At 44.7% G+C, this 6,691-nt stretch overlaps 1 protein-coding gene across 1 annotated transcript in view; it reads right to left on the minus strand.

The window, feature by feature from the left end:
• The window catches only part of Pld1 (phospholipase D1, phosphatidylcholine-specific), a 140,495-nt gene that overhangs the window by 70,319 nt on the left and 63,485 nt on the right, over positions 1 to 6,691 (minus strand). The window lies entirely within an intron of this gene.

Below are 6,691 nucleotides of genomic sequence, written 5' to 3' on the forward strand. Positions count from 1 at the left end.
CTTTTTTCTTTTTGCTTATGTGGTCCTGAGGAATCGAACCCAGGGCCTCAGGCATGCAAGGCAAGCGCTCTACCACTGAGCCACCTTCCCAGCCCGGAAAGTTTTATTTAGAATTACGACTATCATGATAGTCACGAGTGTCCTCAGCCATCAAGCCTTCCCCAAAGGGTTCTGCTTCCTGTTTAGTTTCTGAATTCTAACATACCCCTCCCCTGGTCTTTTCTTTCCCACTTGCCTACCCCCTATCCTCATCTTCTCCACACCCTGCCCATCAGCACTACTTCTGCCATATTGGTATTCTGCCCATTGCTCTTTTGGAAAAGTTACTCCTATTCAGTTTTAACATGGCCCACTGGTATTCCCCAGTCCCATGCCCTTTGCCTCTGTGTGGCCTCACCTTTAACCCTTTTCCCCAATGGGGATTCTATGGCATTCAGCTGGTGCAGGTGCACTCTCAGCCCGCCTTACAAGCCCTCATAAATTGCTACAGAGATGGCTCCCCCCACCTCGCCCAACCCAATCTGCCTACACAAACTCATCTTTAAACACAACCGCTAATCCCCAAAAGCTCTGAAAAACCTAATTGCTTAAATGGTTTGCTTATAACCCAGATATTCCCAGGCCCCTGTTGGGAGGGTCACATAATGTATGGAAGAGTTATCCCTTTTCTAAAATCCAGAAACTTCTACTTTCTGAAGCATATCTTACCCCAACGGTGCTGCAAGAGATTATAGATTTGTCTGTCCCCCCCCCTCCACACTTAGGTCGAGAGTTGAAATAAATACTTGGGGATTTACGTATCTGTGCCCCAAACTTAAGTATCTACCTTCTGAATTTATGTCTATTTAGTTCCACTGGTCTTCAATGAATTACAAACTTTACAAATCCTGTGGTCTGGAAACTTGCTGTACTTTTGGATTGTTATCTGGGTCTACAGAGTTGTATTCCATCTATGGAGAAAGCTTCACCAGAAGTCCAAGGGACTGATTCTAGGCGAATCACTAAGGTACTAGATGGTACAATGTAAAATAATTTATATAAATATATTAAATAATGCTCACTAGTCGATACTAAGCTCTTTGGAAGTGGTCTATTCATTGCACCTGAGAGAGAAGAGTTAAGAAATGGCTTAATTTTGTATTTATTATCTCTCTAGTTACATATTTAAGGACCTGTCTTAACGAAATTATAAACAAAATTCTACTCATTAGCTATTTAATACTGTGAACAGGGAAAGGTCAGCAAACAAGTACTGAATGAAAGGGGAATGAAATTCTAACTTTTTAAAAATAGATGCTATTACCAGATTCTAGTGGCTCATGCCTGCAATCCTAGATACTTATGAGGCTGAGATCTGAGGACTGAGACTGGAAGCCAGCCTGGGCAGACAAAAATCCAAGAGAGATCTCCAATTAGCCAACAAAAAAAAGCTGGATTGGAGGTGTAGCTCAGGTGGTAGAGCACAGCTGTGAGTGAAAATGCAGAGTAAGAGCATGAAGCATGAGTTCAAGCCCCAGTGCTGGCAGAATACAACAACAACAAAATAACAATGATAATAATAAAAATAGTATCAAGCAGATTTTGATCTGAGATTCTCCCTCTTACAACAAATTCTGAAAGAACAGATATTCTTCATGATAGCTTAGTAACTCTGAATTAAAATACTTATCATATATTGGTATAATTTGTGGAGGGGAAGGGGAAAAACAAGTCGTTTAAATAAGGATACAGGTAGACCCGTTGCAACAATGAGAAGTACAAGTTGTCATGTCGAAAATGAACTTTACAACCTTGGTGGGGGCGGGGGGAGGCTGGGAAGGGATGGGAAGGGGATAAAAAGGAGGAGGCTACAATGCTTAATAAGAAATGTACTCATTATCTTGCCCATGTAATTGTAACCCCTCTGTACAGTATGTTCACAATAAAAAATTTAAAAAAATACTTATCATAGAAATCTAGAATTCCTCTTTGAGGGCTTTGCTGCTTTATCATGGCTTTCCTTTCACTTTCAAGTAAATTTACTCAGTTTAACTTAAAAAATATAAAATTAAAAAGCCTGGTGCAGATGGCTCACCCCTAGCTACTTGGGAGTTTGAGAGCTGAGGACTGTGGTTCAAAGCCAGCCTGGGCAAGAGTCCATGAGACTCTTATTTCCAACTGACCTGCAAAAAAAAAGCCAGAAATGGAGCTGAGGCTCAAGTGGCACAAGCACTAGCTTTGGTGTGCAAAGCCTGAGTTCAAGCCCCAGAATTGGCACAAAAATAAATCAATACATAAATAAAAGAAGTCTAGCCAGGCCACTAACCACCTTGGAGATGAACTAACAGTAGTGCTTGCAGTCTCTATGTTTAACTGTGTGTGGAGATTCTGGGCATACATGTACAGGTTTCTGCCTCCCTCTTGGATGAGGTAAATTGGGGACATTTCCACCTATCTTTGTACAGCTGGGGGCAGCACCCAACAGAAGCAGTCTCTCTAGAGACAGGACCCCAACGTGATAACCAAGCATTTCCCCTTCCCAGTGGAGTGTCACCCCATGTTTATTTGTGTGACATATGTTTACAACATCACATAACTTATGCCTACAGCCATCTCCTTCATGGAAACTTGTTTTTCTAAAACAAGAAGCTCCAATACAGGTACAGGTGGGAACATTTGGACTGAAGGAGGTACCCATACAAGAGGGTGGATGTGGGGTTGCCTCCTCCGTTGACCTTCCAGAGTCTCTGGATCAACTCTAGACTCTAGGGCTTCGAGTTAGGGAAGCAGAGCTCTATGAAGATCGAAATGTCCTTTGGCTTTTCTTCCTAAGCAACTCGATTATTTCCCCTTCTAATAAAAAACACCTGAATTTGCAGCTGTATTTGGTCATGAGATAAATGACCATCTTTAGGTAGTCATGCTGGGAATCCACTTCAGGCTTGGGCTGCCTGGTGCTGTCCACTCCGGCTTTCTGCTGCATCTCAGTCCCTGGAAACCCCTCCCACTGGGGTCACAGATGGGGTCTCCCTGCCCCAGCTCCAAACCCAGGGCCTCAGCCAATGCTGCGCCCTCTACCCTCCGCATTAAGGCAGCATCTGCCCTGCCTGTATAAACCTCAGGCAGAACCTCGTCTGCCTTGGCCTACCAGCTTTCAGTGACTCCCTCAGAAGCCACAATTCCTACAGAACCCTGGAAAACAGCATATAACCCATCCAGTACCTGTCTCTCTTAACTAACTTTTCCTGACAGTCTCCTCTGGCCACACCATGGCCCCTACCTTAGGGCCTTTGCACTCCCAACTCCTCCTATCTAAGACAATCCCCCACACAGCCTCTTATGCCCATTTTTCTGTCCCTTTTGATCTGTGCTGACAACTTCATTGACCGCACAATGCCTTTCCATGCACTCCAGGCCTACAGGCAGCCTGGCACTCAGCCTATGTGCACAACTTTCTGTGCTTCCACCAGCTCATTCCACAGTGAGGTTGAAATTTGCTTCTAAGCCGCTCAAGCCACACACTGGAATGGCAAGCCCCTGCCCTCAATGGTTCTCAAGTCTTTATCTTGAACACATGTGGTCTGTTCCCCTGGACCTCAGACCACTCCTCCTATCTCAGCCTCCCAAGCAGCTGAAATCATAGACATGTACCATTTCTCTCTACGCAATTAATGCATCTCTCTTTCCTTCTCTCTTTCTTTCCTTCTTTCTTTCACCTCCCCCTCCCCTCCCTCCCTCCTTCCCCTCCTTGGGTTATCAGGTTCACTGGCCCTTGCTGGCTTGACTGACTCACAGGCCTGACTGGCCTGATGCTAGCTGGGTTCTTTCTGCCCCGCCTCCTTACCCATGTGTAAGAGAGCCTTGGCCTTGGACTCTGGCCAACAGGTCAGTTTGGCTATGTCACAAATCTGTCTCCTGAACCCTGAGACACTGATAAGCTAGGAATTCTGGAGCAAATTGCTTATCATCCATAACTCCGTTTCCTGGGCTGAGGAAAGGAGATAATGGGTGACCCCAAGAGCAGCCACACACGCAGGCAGAGGCCATGCCTAGAGTGGGTAGTGAGTGGTTTTACTACTGTCACTATGACCAGGACTTAGCCCTGCAGAGGTTCAGCTGTCAAATCCTCATTTCTTCCTACCACCGTAATTTATAGCCTGATTTCTCTCACAAAGCCATTAGACTTCCATCTCCTTCTTTCCCTCCCTCCCTCCCTCCTTCCTTCCTTCCTTCCTTCCTCCAGTTCCAGGACTTGAACTCAAGGCCTCATGCTCTCATTTAGCTTACCACTCACAACTGGTGCTCTACCACTTGAACAACACCTTACAGCCCAACATTTTGCTTGTTAATTGGAGGTGGAACCTCACAGACTTTTCTGCCTGTGCTGAATTTGAACCTGGATCCTCACATCTCCTGAGTAACTAGATGTGATTCACACATAGCCCATGATACTCCACTCAAAGGCCTTCAAGATTTTCAACCAAATTAAGTCCTACATGATCGTATGCATCATCCTAGGCTTACATCAAAAACCACATCTAGCTGACTGAGGGATTTTCAATTTTCAATTTTCCATCTGACACCTTTGTTCTCATTTCCAATACCTGTAGCACCTATCCCACTCTCTCTCTCTCTCTCTCACACACACACACACACACACACACACACACACACACCACACCTAACTACTGGTGGGTACAGAGGAAGACCTTGCCTTCACTGCTAAAGGATGCTGTTGGGCAGCAGCAATCCCAGCTGTAAGGGACAGAAGATTCCCCACATTCTATGAGGCACAGAAGTCACATGAGCAGAAAGCCAATCTGGAAGCACACTTGCTCACTCGGAGCCCAAGCAACAGACAATTGAACAAAAGCAGAAGCCTGCGGGGCTGTGCCACATTCGAGCCATGGCCACTTACCAAAGCGGGGTCTAGTGAGGCCCTGCTCAGACCCACCGCAGGGTCGGAAGAGTTTCAAGTGAGGCTTGAAACCATGGATTAAAGTCTGATGACTTCTGTAATGATTAAGATAACCTGGAGAAAGGTGAGAAATCTTTTTTTTTCCAAAAGAATATTGATAGGCATACCAACTTTTCGAAACTGGAAGGCAAATTCAATCATTTTTTTTTAACTAGCAGGATTACTAAAAGCAATCTGTGCAACAGAAGCTGCAGTGTTAAGACATATTTGATAAGAGATAAGTACAGTAAGAGATGTAGACTATTTGATGGCTGATGATAAAAGCTTAATATATAGAGCGGAACAAAAACAAAAAGTTTTTTTTTCCCCATAGTACTGGGGACTGAACTCAAGTCCTGATACTGCCTCCGCAGGTACTCTACCACTGAAGCCACCATCCCATCCCTTTTTTTGCTTTATTTTTGGATAAGGTCTCTTGTTTTTGCCAGGTGCTAGTCTTGAACCCCCATCTTCCTATCTCTGCCTCCTGAATAGCTGGGATTACAGATCTGAAGTATGAGTCCTGGCTTGTTGGCTGAGATGACATTCTGCTAAGTTGTAAGAGTCCACCTCAGCTCAAGAGCCTCTTGATCTCAGTCTCACAAACAGCTGGGATTACAGGTGTGTTTTGTTTTGCCAGGTATAAGAAATGAAATTTCTAAGGAAAGCTTAGAAAATTTCTAAGAAATTGTCTAATACCTTTCATTTTCCTTGATAGCCTGACATAGTTTAGGAAACCTTATTCAATATACTACCATCAAAAGTGGAAAGTGGAAGTGGGGATACTCTGTGAAAAGAAAACAGTTGATCTGAAAAGAAAAAAAAGTGGGGGGCAGCATGATACTGAACAGGATGAGGCAGCAGCCGGTTCGCCTTGCTCATTTTTACTGCATGACAGCAAGACAGATTTGAAGACGGGTATGTCATCGGGTATAGTGAGTGGCTCATGCCTGTAATTGCAGCTACACAGGAGGCACAGACAGGATCATGGATTTGAGACCAGCCCAGGTGAAACTTGAGACCCTATTTTAAAAACAATACACATGGATCCTATCAACAAGCAGGAAGGAAGGAAGGAAGGAAGGAAGGAAGGGAAGGAGGGAGGGAAGGAGGGAGGGAAGGAGGGAGGGAAGGAGGAAAGAAGAAAGGGAGGGAACGAGAGAGGAGGGAGGGATGGAATGAAGGAACGAAGGGAGAAAGAAAGAAAGAAAAGAAAGAATGAAAGAAAGAAAGAGAGGGCTGGGAAGATGACTCAGTGGTAGAGCACTTGCCTTGCATGAATGAGGCCCTGGGTTCGATTCCTCAGCACCACATATGCAAAAAGAAAAAAGCCAGAAGTGGTGCTGTGGCTCAACTGGTAGAGCACTAGCTTTGAGCTAAAGAGCTGAGGGACAGAGTCCAGGCCCAGAGTTCAGGCCCCATGACTGGACCCCCGCCAAAAAAAAGAGAGATAAAGAAAAGGAAGGAGGAAGAAAGGGAAGGAGGGAAGGAAGGAAGAGATAAAGAAAGAAAGAGAGAAAGAGAGAGAAAAGAAAGAATGAAAGAAAGAAAGAGATAGAGAAAGAAAAGGAAGGAGGAAGAAAGGGAAGGAGGGAAGGAAGGAAGGAAGGAAGGGAGGGATGAAGAAAGAAAGAGAGAGAAAAGAATGAATGAAAGAAAGAGATAGAGAAAGAAAGTGATAGAGAAAGAAAGTGACAAAGAAAGAGGAAGAAAGGGAAGGAGGAAAGAAAGGCAGGAAGAAAGAGAGAAAGAGAG

Source organism: Dipodomys ordii, unplaced genomic scaffold, assembly GCF_000151885.1.
Source record: "Dipodomys ordii isolate 6190 unplaced genomic scaffold, Dord_2.0 Scaffold30, whole genome shotgun sequence".
Taxonomy (NCBI): domain Eukaryota; kingdom Metazoa; phylum Chordata; class Mammalia; order Rodentia; family Heteromyidae; genus Dipodomys; species Dipodomys ordii.